The sequence below is a fragment of the Petromyzon marinus genome, chromosome 1 (genome assembly GCF_048934315.1).
Source record: "Petromyzon marinus isolate PM22_M1 ecotype Great Lakes invasive population chromosome 1, UKy_Petmar_22M1.pri1.0, whole genome shotgun sequence".
In the NCBI taxonomy this organism is placed as follows: domain Eukaryota; kingdom Metazoa; phylum Chordata; class Hyperoartia; order Petromyzontiformes; family Petromyzontidae; genus Petromyzon; species Petromyzon marinus.
This window is the reverse complement of record NC_133667.1, coordinates 24,249,553-24,264,058: the sequence shown is the minus strand read 5'-3', so window position 1 is coordinate 24,264,058 and position 14,506 is coordinate 24,249,553. Positions and strand designations below refer to the sequence as shown.

The following is a 14,506-nucleotide window of genomic DNA, read 5'->3' as shown; positions in this document are numbered from 1 at the left end:
TCAAAATTCTGCGCTACTAATTCGACGAGCCTAATAAGAATATGCAGTCAGATCATCCACCAATCGTCCCAATCTTACCCAGAATGTTCGGACCATTTACCGTTGCCTGTAGCTTAGGGTCAATCACCTTTGAAATGTAGCAAATTATGGACAACATATACCACGCAAGAAAGTGTTGTACTGTACTTCGAAGTCATAATACATCGACGAACAATAGTTTTGGGGCAACGGTGTCAAATCACTCACGTCATTTAAGGAGTCAAGAAGAGTTACGTCCATTCTGAGGAGACTCATCTGAAATGTCGCGCTGTCCATTAGGACGATGCACGGGTAGCAATCCGGGTGTACTCTCAAGACTACTGCTGCTTCACTGATTCCCATTACATGTTACAGCACACAAAGGTGTGTAAGCCATTACATGTACAAAAGTTCTCAGCCTTTGTCCAGACCACTGCTGCCTGGTGGGATGGCCACATTTTCTCAACTGTTTGAAGTTGGTGCTAATCGCCCTGAGAACGATTGTTTAAGGACGCTTCATAAATTTGTATGACTATTGTTATATAACCACCAACATTGCCACACATTCGGTTCTATTGAAGCTGGTGGTGTGGAAAAGGCTGAACGAGCATGATTGTACACGCAATGCTACACATCCACGAGCGTCGTTAAATATATTTGTTTCCAGCCTGCGTTTTATTGTCTGTTGAATTACCGATTCATTTTCATGGATACAACAGCAAAGGCCTATTCTTCAAAATTCAGTTCGCATAACTTTAACAGGGCTAATTAATGCTCTTTGGTTCTTTCGGTAAAGTCACGTAGGCAGAAAAATTAAATAAAACAAAAAAATATACATCGATCGCAACACAAGCGGTCGTCCTCAGGCGGAAAAAAACAACCCAGCAGTTCCACTGTTGGATTGTGGTCCAGCAGTTCCACTGTTGGATTGTGGTCCAGTAGTTCCACTGTTGGATTGTGATCCAGCAGTTCCACTGTTGGATTGTGGTCCAGCAGTTCCACTGTTGGATTGTGGTTCAGCAGTTCCACTGTTGGATTGTGGTTCAGCAGTTCCACTGTTGGATTTTGGTCCAGCAGTTCCACTGTTGGATTGTGGTCCAGCAGTTCCACTGTTGGATTGTGGTCCAGCAGTTCCACTACTGGATTGTGGTCCAGCAGTTCCACTGTTGGATTGTGGTCCAGCAGTTCCACTACTGGATTGTGGTCCAGCAGTTCCACTGTTGGATTGTGATCCAGCAGTTCCACTGTTGGATTGTGGTTCAGCAGTTCCACTGTTGGATTGTGGTTCAGCAGTTCCACTGTTGGATTGTGGTTCAGCAGTTCCACTGTTGGATTTTGGTCCAGCAGTTCCACTGTTGGATTGTGGTCCAGCAGTTCCACTGTTGGATTGTGGTCCAGCAGTTCCACTACTGGATTGTGGTCCAGCAGTTCCACTGTTGGATTGTGGTCCAGCAGTTCCACTGTTGGATTGTGGTCCAGCAGTTCCACTACTGGATTGTGGTCCAGCAGTTCCACTGTTGGATTGTGGTCCAGCAGTTCCACTGTTGGATTGTGGTCCAGCAGTTCCACTGTTGGATTGTGGTCCAGCAGTTCCACTGTTGGATTGTGGTCCAGCAGTTCCACTGTTGGATTGTGGTTCAGCAGTTCCACTACTGGATTGTGGTCCAGCAGTTCCACTGTTGGATTGTGGTCCAGCAGTTCCACTGTTGGATTGTGGTCCAGCAGTTCCACTGTTGGATTGTGGTTCAGCAGTTCCACTGTTGGTTTGTTTTTTTTCTGCCTGAGGACGACCGCTTGTGTTGCGATCGAAATGTCGCGATATATTATTTTTTTTATTTTATTTTTCTACCTACGTTACTTTACCGAAAGAACCAAAGAGTATGGATTCCTGCAGTCACCAAAGCTTCAAATAAGGGTTAATTAAACCTACACATGTAGTCAAGTGTTAGACCGCTAGCATGCCTATTCACACAGTTAGGAAAACTCATTCCATTCCTTACGGTCCTTAAAGACTTTCATATCATCTTCTGGAATGCATTCAAAAGTTTTCAAAGGTTGAGAACTCATTACGTGACATCACCTTACCCTATACACACATCCTTTCTGGTACAGGTACATTACATGTTACTACTTTCTAAACCCCCAGTATGTTCTGGAAAAGGTTGACCAAACATCATCAATATCTACCTTTCTTTTCAGTGAAAGTAAAAAAAAGTCTCAAAATCAGTAATTGCATGTATGTTGAGCTTCTTTCGCACCGTACGTAGCCAACCGTGCTAATCGGAGATGCGGGGAAAGGACAACAAACTGAACACAAAAAGCAGTTAATACATGGATAAGCTGTATGGATGAAACTTGTGTCTTTACTGTACATTGTTTTGTTGACAAGCGCAGCCGATGCGATGGAATGGTGCTGTTGAAATATTTCTGTTTTCACGAAGATGTGCATTATATCAACTTCCACTTTTTTCATGGCTTGTATGTTCAAACATAGCGACTTGTGGTGGACATTTCCTCCATCTACTGTATACAGGGTGGCCCAAAAGTCAGGACACACAGGGTCATTATTCTATGCTATTTTCGATTTATAAAGCGCCTTATATTTATGTAACGAATCAAAAGGTTATTTCATTTATTTAACAAATCTTAAAAACTGCGCTTCAATTAACATTAACGCACGCATGCATTCTTTTTAGAAACCAATTCAGGAATTATTTTTTTCAAGATTACACCTTCCTTCTTAAACACTCGTTCGTCTCGTCGTCAAACTTTCTCTCCATTTTTAAATGTCATCTGAAAAGGAAGAAGGGATATACGTGAATAATTACAATATATAACATATTAACATAAAACAAATATTAAAATGTGTTCATGCCAGTGTTACAATAAATTAAATAACCCGATGTGTCCTAGGTTTTTGGGCCACCCTGTGTGTGTGTATAAATATACACAATCTTGATTTGATGCTTTCGTGACTGCAGGAATCCATACTCTTTGGTTCTTTCGGTAAAGTCACAATAGGTAGCAAAATAAATCACGACGTTTCGAACGCAACACAAGCCACCGTCTTCAGGTGAAAATCGCGATAGCTGCAACGTCTGCTGCGAGCATGACGATGCCTGCTGCCTTGTGAAGAGAAGCTTTTACCGACAAGAGTTTAGTCAAGTTCTAAGATCGGTATTACCTTGTGGTCACGGCATTTCTTCAGAAAGGTGAGACAGTACTGTAGCTGTACTGATGATTCCTTGACAAGGATGCAACTTTTGATTTAAAGCTTTCGTGACTGCAGGGATTCATATTATTGGTTCTTTCGGTAAAATCACGTAGAAGGGAAACAATAAATAATAAAAATATAAAATAATACAATTATCACGACGTTTCGACCGCAACACAAGCAATCGTCATCAGGTGTAAAAGCCACAGCAAGAAAATTTTAAAAAAGTGGCGGTTAAAAAAATAATAACCGCTTGTGTTGCGGTCGAAACGTCGTGAGAATTTTATTGTTTATATATTTTTATTATTTCCCTCCTATCGTGACTTTACCGAAAGAACCAAGAATAAGGATGCAACTATTATACACTTGCCTTATTGTCCTACTGCTTGCCAAATAGAATATGACCATAATCGTGAACCTTCATGGTCTAAACAAAAGGGTGTTCCAGCTGTCTTGTCACCCCCAATTAATTGACCCTAAAATATGTTTCCTTTTCATATATCCATATTCATTTCTTTTTTAAATAAACCTTACTTCAAAAAATATAAAGTTTTAGAGAATTAAAGGGGGGGGGTGGTCACAAGATATCTGGACCACCCTGTGCACAAAGTGTAGTGATGTCGCGTGACGTGGGAGGCAATAGCGCTAACTATTTGTAATTACAGGATCGCCGCGTGTGTTTGTGTGATATTATTTGGAGTTGAGCTATGGAGGAGGCTCGTGCAGGACGCTGCTATTGGGCAGTTGGAGGCAGTCGCCCTCCAGCAACAACGAAGGGCAGAGGAGCAACGCTCACAACAACGAGCGGAGCGCCGGGCGGATAAAATGAATGAAGCAAGTTGGCACAACTGGTGCATCTACCAGTCATCTCCGTCAGCCAACCCATGGCACCTGCTGGGTCTGTCCCGAGACCTCCTGCACCTAGCCTGGCACAGTAAGTAGCACAGATGGTGCATCTTCCAGTCACCTCAGTCAGCCAACCTATGGCACCTGCTGGGTCTGTTCCGAGACACCCTGCCAGCAGCGAGCATTCGACACTTCACGTGGCAGCCTCAAAGTGCACCTGGCCTGGCACAGACCACCGTGGTCACCGTCACTTAGTGGCGAATGGCGGGTGTTGGTATTTAGAGCTGAAGATGGGGAACCCCCCACAAGGAACGCCCAGCATGACGCTGATTATGGCCTGGGGGTCGACAACCAAAATAACAAGAAGATACTTTCTTTTTAATTCGGTCAAACACTAAATATTTCAAGAGCCGCAATGCGATGCGAATACGAGACGGTGGTCCTTATAATAAATTATATCACAAGTCGTCTTTAAAGAGCCCACATGCGGCTCCGGATTCGCTGGTTACCGACCCCTGATTATGGCCAGTGCCAGATTATCCTAGGAGCAAAAGTAGCTACAAAAGTAGCTACATAAGTAGCTACATAAGTAGCTACATAATGCTACGGGCGCCGCACTCTCAAGGGCACCGCGCTAAACGTGTCAAGCTATTAATTCCGGTTCAGTGATTCTGCACTTGCTCTAATACTATAGTACTATACTGCCTTCAACTTTTATGAACGACTGGGTGTTTAAGGTTAGCGATTTGTCGTTTTATCTGGCTGTATTGCAAATAAAAAAATTAATGACTTTACTATGCAAGTATGTATGTATATTTATGTGTTTTTTTATATTTAAAGCCCCTTCATAACATATGCTGCAGGCCCCGCACTAGCTTAATTCGGCACTGATTATGGCTAATTATCAGAGACCTAAGTATGCTTAACTATGAAGGCACGGAAATTAACTCGTCTGAATGAAAGATGCAGAACTATATATCCTTCAGGAACGGATACCAGAGACTGCGGCGCACAGAAGACCAAAAATGGCAATTGTGTATAAATGTTATAAAAAAATGACGGAGTTCGCGGATTGGCTGAGCTGATGATATGATGGGAGGCGGAGATGGGATGCACACCAACACCTAATTAAGAATGGGTTAGATGTCTTCACCGCGTCAGTCAACACGACTAAAAGGGGACGATTTTTGACACCCCCCCCCTCGTCACACGGCGTCATAAAAAGTCAGACCCCCCTCAAATATGACGTCACAAAGCTCTGCCCCCCCCCCAAAACCATAGTTCCATTTTGAAAATAAAACATGCTTCAAATCGCTTTAAACTATTGTCATTGTAGTGCGTATTTAATGTGGCGCTGCACTCTGATGTTGTAGGAGTGTTGTTATTCGAATTAGTGTTATAACAATTCTATATTTATTTAAAGTTGCGCATTTTGATATGACGTCACATTTTTCAACCCCCCCCCTCTCGTCACACATCGTTACAAATGTCTGACCCCCCCCCCCCCAGATGCGTGACGTCATTTATGGACGGCCCCAAAGAATAAACAAATAAAGGGAGGGACTACGACTTTAATAAAATTCCACAAGCTGCGACTCTATTAATGAAAATGACTTATTGATCTCGGAGAAAAATTCTGCGTCCAGGGACACTGTTCAGGAATGGTCCTGCTAGAAATTGGGGGTTTATTTCAAGATGCTTTCAGTCAATTAATGATGCGCGTTCATACAAGTGGGAGGAAACCGGAGCACCCGGAGAAACCCCACTTGTGCGAGGGGGCAACGCTCTATCCCCCGTACAGATGGAAACAGTTGGCGATTGGTAAATTTGCTGCACTGTATTTTCCCTGGCGAGCCAGGGTATGGCACCTCTGCGCCGTCACAGGAAGGGAGTTTCGCAATATTTGTGGAATCCACAAACTCTCGCCGACAAAGTGCCAGATTGCCGGCACGCATCGTCAGCACTCTCTAACTAGACTAAGACTATGGCGTGAATTAACATGACTTGCAACGTAAAATTCATTTAAGACAAGTTGCACATCCAGTGTAAACCGGCCAATAATGTATGTGTGTACGTATGCACGTTGAACTTATTTCACAGCAGCCAACCGTGCTAATCGTAGGTGCGGCGGAAGGACAATGAGCTAAACACAAAAAGCAGTGAAAAAGAAATTCGTTTTCAATCTAAATGTAAATGTGCATAGCTCCCGTGGCTTCCTAATTTCGGAATAAAGAGCGTTCCAGACGGCCGCAGACGCGCATTTGAAAGCGCCACGCGATGCAGTGACCCGTCTTTGTTCGATGGCCAGTCCAAAGCCGCTGCTGCGAGGATGACCAGAACAGAGAGATGGTGACAGCTTAGGGAAGGCCTCATCCAGTGACGGGTAGATCATGCCTGATGATAACAAGTGAGCAAATGTGCAATCTTGCCCACAGGAAATGTCTCTGTTGCTTCTGTTTTTATTCCGTGGTCCGTTCGTATTAACGCGATGTCTCAACAACATTCTAAAAAAAGTCCGGAATGGGATCGCAAAGCAAGTTCACAATGGAATTCAAACTGAAACGGTATTTTCCATACTTCCCTTTTTATAACCATATCCACAAAACGTACCTGGAAATATGGTAGAAATATAAAACATATTTTTTCATCTCTTTGGCAATCGATGTCATGTCAGTCGTGATGGGTGTTTGACCATACAGGACCACACATTACTCACCACCGATGTCAGCTATGACCAGCAGTTGAACTCAGATCACTCGGTTCATAGTCGCGTAAAAAAGCACCGCGCCACCACTCCCCATATGATAAGTACTATTTATTGCATCCTGCGTAAGTAAAGAATAGTAAACTATCTCAAGTTGTCCATGTATGAACGTTGAGTGAAAAGTAACGTTGAAATATTAACGTTGGAATCAACGATCAGTCCAAAGTTTGTCTTATTATATCTCCCAAGTTTTAATTGTTGAATCGATAACCGTTGGCCACTCATGGTGCCCAGTAGATGGGAGTGTCAAGAAACCCCAACCGTGATGCGTAAATGATTATGACGACGAGGTGGTGAAATGCTGACGATGAGGTTGTGATGAGATCATGATGACGTGGTGATAAGATGTCATGAAATGATGACGATGAGGTTGTGATGAGATCATGGTGACGTGGTGATAAAATGCCATGAAATGATGACGGTGAGGTGGTGAAATGATAACGAGGTGGCGTTGATCACAATGAGATGGTCGAATGATAACAATGAGGTGGTGATAAGATGATGAAGTGGTGACATGGTGTATGGACAAAGGGCTGTGAATCATAATTCCAAAAAAACATTACTTCTAAACCCTCTTTACACCAGGAACATCCTGACACCTTATGGCCTCTACATTGCCCACAATGTTTAAAACAATTGTTCCTTGAATCTCTGCCCCGAGTTATGACACTTCATTGAATTTAAAGGGTGGATCATCTTTAGCCCCTTGTCGCTCTCAAATTCATCCATTCTATTATTGCATATGATGGCAATATGTTCAGGAGCTAAATGCCAATGCCGAGATCTGCTAGCTACTAGACTAACTAGAGGATAGGTTTTGTCCAGTTTTGCTGTTCCTCTTCTGAAGGAACACAGACTACAGTGGTTGGCATGACCACAATCGCGCAACTGAGGCTGGTCTTTAATGTTTCCATTTATGAAGGTGTCATGCGCATCGGCCTCTTGACGTTCTGATGCGGTTGAAGGCTTCAAGGAATGTCAAAACCAAGAAGTGCGTCGTTTTGGTTTCGAAGTCGGTGTTTACTCTGGACGTGCGCGTTGTTCCACTCTGTTCGCCAGCGTTTTTCCGAACCTGGGGTGAGATTCGAGGATGATGACAGCGCGATCCAAGAAGGGAGAGATCGGGGCTTGAATCAGTGGCAAGGGACATTGCTTAGTGAATGGGTAAGTGGTTGTCGTTGGCAAGAAAACGCGTCCTTTGCAATTTCCGTCTGTCTGCGGATAATAATAATAATTTACATTTATAAAGCGCCCTTAAAAAATCGTTATCAGGGCCCTATGCATGGAAAGGCGGAAATAGTTAAACATCAACCAAGCAAAGAAGAAGTGAGAAGAACTTTGAAAATGTTTTTAGTCGAGATTTGAGAATTTGTAGTGTTCTGGGAAGTCCTGACCTCGAAGGACAACGAGTTGCAGAGTTGAGGTGCCACAACTGCAAAGGCACCGTCACCCCAAGCGTGAAGCCTAGACCGTGGGACAGTGAGCACTGCACAATCTGAGGATCTTAACGATCTTGATGGAATATATGGCCGAAGGAGGTCATGAATGTAGGGAGAAGCAAGTCCATTATGGCCTTCAATACTTGCAAGAGAATCTTAAAATCAATACGGGTACGGACAGAGAGCCAGTGAAGGGACAAGAGCACAGGTGTGATGTGATCCTTAAGATGATATTTACGTGAGTTCATGAACGCCGTGCATGATGCGGTGGTGATAGTCGTGGTGGTGATGCTGGCGAAGCTGTCACGCTTGGTACAACGGCTACATTCCAACACTCACTGTCACTGACAGGCATTAGCAGGTGTTTGTGACAGTTCCAATACATTACCGAGTGCAGCTGACTCATGTGTTCCTATGGCCCCATCCCACGCACTGTTCTGCAAGTGATTAATCGTCAGCAGCCTTGTAGAATATCTCAAGTGTCATAAATGGAAGGAAATGACGCTCAGCTAAATATTCCTGCTCTATTATTCTGAGTGGAAATGCTTTGCCAAGCACTGCCTGTAAATGTAGGTGGAGCAGGGAAGAAATTTTTTGGAATCTCCAGACACCTTGCACTAAAAATGTTTACGTGCAGCGCTGTTATTATTATTATTGTTTCTGTGCTTCACTAAAAGGGTTTTATGATGCCGTAACATGGAAAGCAGCTCTCACAATGCCCATTAACGGCATATTTCTGGACAAGCTATTCAAGTAATCTATATCATTAGAACCGCTACTACCGTGCACTTTATAAGCAGTTTCAAAAGTTTAACCCAATTGGTCGACAGCAGATTCCCAACCTGTGGTTCACGAGCCCGTGGGGAAGTGATCCGTAGAACTGTTCCAGATGCGATTTTTTTCTCGCAAAAATCTATAGGTTTTAACGGAAGGTGGGCACGATGATCTGTTTACGGCTGACAGTGATAGGTAAAGTCAGAATCAGAATCTTTATTTAGACTGGAGGAATCCGATAAGCTATCAAGCTCTTTTTCACAGATGTCCTGGATGAGAGGGTCACGAGCGTTGTCAAGACAGTGCAGTGCAGCACAATTCATTGTTCTGTACTGTGCCCCAAAGTCTATGCTTCCCGCCATCACCAATCATCGCTGACCAGCTTTGGCGTTTGGTCAAATATTATCTCCAAGATCTGCAGGGCATGGGGAGGCTGTCATCCAGCCAGTGAATTGGCAACGGGTTTATTTTTAACACGTAGGCTTTCGCGACCAATATCCCTCATTATGGAAACGGGTTTATGCTTTCATATTCTTTCTTTTTAAATGTCTGTAACACGGATAGAACACCTGCGATTCAGAGACGCCGGAAACCACAGACGGACGCGCGATTGGGAAGGCAGTCAAAACCGGTGCCCAACATTTCCCCCCCAAGCTCTGTGGTCCAAAAATTGGGATGTTATGGCCAACTTCATTCATGAGTGATCATACACGTGGCAGGAAACTCAAATTAAGTGAATAAACAAATTCAACGTGATTGTGTTTTTTGTTGTTGTTGTCCAGCCATTGGTGACCAGGCTGAGGCCATCAACTGACGACAGCTCAGAAGTCGGTGTTTTATAGTGGTGGCTGCCAATATTCTAACGCAGGATCTCATCGATGCCAGTTCAGTAGATGACTGCTGACATGGCATTCGCCACCCTGCCACCCGAAATGCACTGCATTGTAGAACCCGGCCTCCTCTCAGGCGCATCGCCCAGGATTCCCGAGTCCTTGTGACCCGTGGCAGGGAACAGGTTCCCTGCGTCGCGGTCCGTGTTGTGGGTCTTTCACACATACGCTAGGGGGCGCCATTGCACAGTACCTCGTACAACGTTGAATCTTCGGTAAAGTCACGTAGGTAGAACACATTTTTCTATCTACGTGACTTTACCGAAAGCACCAAAGAGTATGGATTCCTGCAGTCACGAAAGCTTCAAACCCTGTACAACGTTGATTCTTGCGTGTGATGGCAATAATTATGTTCAGGAAACCTAAATGCCAAATGTCGAGGTCTGCTCGCCACGAGAGGGCTTCGGGAGTCCAGGAGAGTTCGTGTCGTTTCGCTGTTCCTCCTCATTTGAAGGCCTGCAGACCACAGTGTGGTTTACTCTACGGTCAATTGTTTGGGTTGCATGGCCTACAATCGCACTCGTCTTTAATTTTCCATTTACAGTTACAACTGTGTTTATACAACTCAAAACAATCCGCGTAATTGGGGAGAAATAACAAACTTGATAAGCAGACAATAGGGCCCATTCAAATCTGTCTTTTCACGTAAAAACAAATGCATTTTTTTGGCGATTGCACGCCAACACACCGCTGCTGCTGCTGCTGAAACCGGATTAAATCGGAACCTATGTTCACCACGTGACAACTGTATTAATTGGCTGCGTCGGATGGTGGAGGGTGTACGACACACGCACACGTTATACACGTTGGGCTCACTGGCTGCTCCCTGTGCAGTAGCTGAGTACTGTATAGGCGATACACGTGGTGCAGCAGCTGAGTGCAGGCGATACACGCGTGGTGCAGCAGCTGAGTGCAGGCGATACACGCGTGGTGCAGCAGCTGAGTGCAAGCGATACACACGCCGTGCAAGTAGCTGTGCAATCTCCTTAATCGGTGTTTCAATGCACGTGAGGTCCAATTTCAAAGCCATGAGCGCGCCCCTTGATATTGGTCACGGATATGTCTGTGATGCTGCTGATGATTATGCTGACGGTGATTTTTATACTGGTGGTGTTGGTAATGCAGCTGCTGATGATGATCATTATTTTGATGTCGCTGATTTTGACAAAGTCCATCCTTCTGCTGCTGTTAATGATACATTTGCTGATTGTAATGATGCTGATACTAACGATGATAACACTATGTAACACAATTTTTGTTCCTGGATAGTAAGTGTTATTTCGTAATTGCGTATGCCTAAAACGTATAGAAAATGGCTATTATTCCCCACAAACTTTGCTTTTGTGACCAGGACAGTGATATTTTGAAATTGACCTATTTTCAATGACAAAACGGGCGAATTTGTGTCTTCGTTCACATAAAGTCAGAAAACAACATATGAATCAAAATTAACATGTATTTATACTAAAGTAATACAAAAATGACTACAAAAGATTTAGAAGTGAGTAGTTTTTCGAGATTTACGATTATACTGTAAATCACCTTCACGAATCAGCCCCCAAATGTAGTCTCCCATCATGTTCTCGTTATACTGTCCTTGGTAGTGGCGTTCAAAATCAAGTATATCCTGGTGGAAGCGCTCGCCTTGCTCCTCCGAGTACGCTCCCATGTTCTCCTTGAATTTATCGAGATGAGCATTAAGGATATGGACTTTGAGGGACATCTTACAGCCCATTGTGCCATAGTTCTTCACCAGAGTCTCAACCACCTCCACATAGTTTCCAACCTTGTGATTGTCCAGGAAGCCACGAACCACTGCGACAAAGCTGTTCCAAGCCACTTTCTCCTTACTAGTGAGCTTCTTGGGGAATTAATTGCACTCCAGGATCTTCCTTATCTGTGGTCCGACGAAGACACCGGCTTTGACCTTTGCCTCAGACAGCTTAGGGAAGAAGTCTTGAAAGTACTTGAAGGCTGTCGACTTCTTATCTACAGCTCTGACAAATTGTTTCATACGGCCCAATTTGATGTGCAGTGGTGGCATCAGCACCTTCTGGGGGTTCACCAGTGGCTCCCACTTGACGTTGTTCCTCCCCACAGAGAACTCGGTCCGCTGTGGCCAGTCCTGCCTGTGGTAGTGCGCCTTGTTGTCCCTGCTGTCCCAAAAGCAAAGATAGCAGGGAAACTTGGTAAAACCGCCTTGGAGACCCATCAGGAATGCTACCATTTTGAAGTCTCCGATGACCTCCTAACTGTACTCATCATACTTCAAGGCGTCCAGCAAGGTCTTGAGGCTGTTGTAATCCTCTTTGAGGTGCACCGAGTGAGCCAGGGGAAGAGACGAGTACTTGTTACCATTATGGAGCAGTACGGCTTTGAGGCTCCTGGATGAGCTGTTAATGAAGAGGCGCCATTCATTCTGGTTACAGGCGATTCCGATTGCCTCGAACAGACTGGTCACATTGTGGCAGAAGCAGAGCTAATCTTGACGGGTGAAGAAGCTGTAAAAAGGTTTGTGGCGCTTCCTCTGATCTACGACTTGCACACTTTCATCCAACAAGTTCCATTGCTTGAGCCTAGACTTCAATAGCTCGGCATTGGACTTGGTGAGACCAAGATCTCTGATCAAGTCGTTGAGGTATTTTTGGTTGGGGTAGTATGGTTTTCTCTCCTCAGCTCCACCTCTGAAATTGTCATCTGGATCTACAACGTCTTCCTCGCTCTCTGACTTGCTGATCTCTTCTAAAGATGGCTGCTCTTTGTCCGGAGGAGTGGGTACGGGGAGCTCATGGCATTGAAAATTGTAAAAATTAAAACATTTAAAACTTTTACAATAACATTTTTTCCCACAAATTTTATAACATAAAATTCCGAGCCAAAATTGTACATCTTACCTTCCAGAGTTTTCTTTGCATTGCTCGCAGGTGAAATGAGGTGCCCAGGGTTTGTCTTGATCCCTGACAGGCATGCTGAAATTAACTTTGTAGGCCTCACCACATCTTAGCAGATGTTTCCACAGAGTACTTTTTCGCTCTTGTCTTGATAAATTGGCCGCAGACATAGCAAAATGCGTCTGCCGGATGCTTGCAGCCTCTTGATGCCATCTCAGAAAAATGCAGATATGTATCCACTTAGGTAGCTGGAACTAAACTGAACTGGTGGGCTTAAGGCCCCTGTATTTATACTACTATTTATAGTACTGGAAAGTTCGAGAATGTTCTAGAAGTTTCTCCAAGTTTACTCAGCACTGAATCTATCTGGAATATTCTGGAAAATAGGTAAATTTCAGAATATCACTGTCCTGGTCACAAAAGCAATGTTTGTGGGGAATAATAGCCATTTTCTGTACTTTTGAGGCATAAGCAATTCGGAAATAACACTTAATACCCATGAACAAAAAATGTGTGACAGTGTAATGATAGTGTTGTGGCCGCTACTGCTGCTGACGCTACTGCTCTTGGTTATCATTATTTTGCTGGCGCTGCTGATGGTGATTCTGATGTTGTTGCTGCTGTTCATGATAACGCTTATGCCGATGGTAATACTGTATTGCTTTTCCTTGCTGCTGTTGCTGCCGATGATGCTGCTGCCGGTGCTGAGCGGGTGGGTGAGTTCGTGGATGACTGGGTGACTCGGTGGATGAATGGGTAATCCCGGTGGGTGAGTCGGTGGCTGTGTGAGTGGGTGGGTGAGTGGGTGACCGGGTGGGTGAGTGAGTGGCTGGGTGGGTGAGTTGGTGGGTGGGTGAGTGGGTGGAGGACCGGGTGGGTGAGTGAGTGGCTGGGTGGGTGAGTTGGTGGGTGGGTGAGTGGGTGGAGGACCGGGTGGGTGAGTGAGTGGCTGGGTGGGTGAGTTGGTGGGTGGGTGAGTGGGTGGAGGACCGGGTGGGTGAGTGAGTGGCTGAGTGGGTGGGGGACCGGATGACTCGGTGGATGAGTGGGTGGCTGGGGTGGGTGAGGAGTGTGGGCGAGTGGGTGTGTGGGAGTACGTGTGTGGCTGACTGGGTGGGTGAGTGGGTGAGTGAGTCGGTGGGTGAGTCGGCTGAGTGGGTGGGCGACTGTGTGACTCGGTGGATGAGTGGGTGAGTCGACGGGTGAGTCGGTGGGTGGCTGAGTAGGTGGGTGACTGAGTGGCTAGGTATACCCTCCACGTGGCTGTTTGCTCAGCGTGCCGCGCTGAATGCCAATGAGACCGGTGCTGGCTGCCTCTATCTGCGCTGCGCGTCAGTGCCATCTGCTCCGCTCCCAGTAGCGGCTCAGCCACTCACTCTCGCCCAGTCGCCCGCAGGGGACACACAGCCGACCCTACCGCACTGTGACACGGCAGGTCTCCTGCAGCTTCGCCTGCCTCGCTATATCCAGGTAAACGCACACGCGCCACACCACCTACCTGTACGGTACGACACCGTCATCATCATCATCATCAGCCATGATCATTCCACTGCTGGATGAAGGCCTCCTGCCCTCCTCCAACGCGTCATCACCCTATCTTCCCAGGATCACGCGATGTAAAAATCAGATTATAAATTTATCGTGGAAAATCTGTCCGGGTCCACCCACAC

At 45.3% G+C, this 14,506-nt stretch overlaps 1 protein-coding gene across 1 annotated transcript in view; it reads left to right on the top strand.

The window, feature by feature from the left end:
- Positions 1-14,287: 14,287 nt before the first annotated feature.
- MAP1B (microtubule associated protein 1B) overlaps positions 14,288-14,506 on the top strand; it is a 96,639-nt gene continuing 96,420 nt past the window's right edge. Inside the window, exon 1 of the mRNA XM_076065907.1 lies at positions 14,288-14,306. The gene's annotated coding sequence lies outside the window, so the exon portion shown is untranslated. The remainder of the gene's footprint in view (positions 14,307-14,506) is intronic.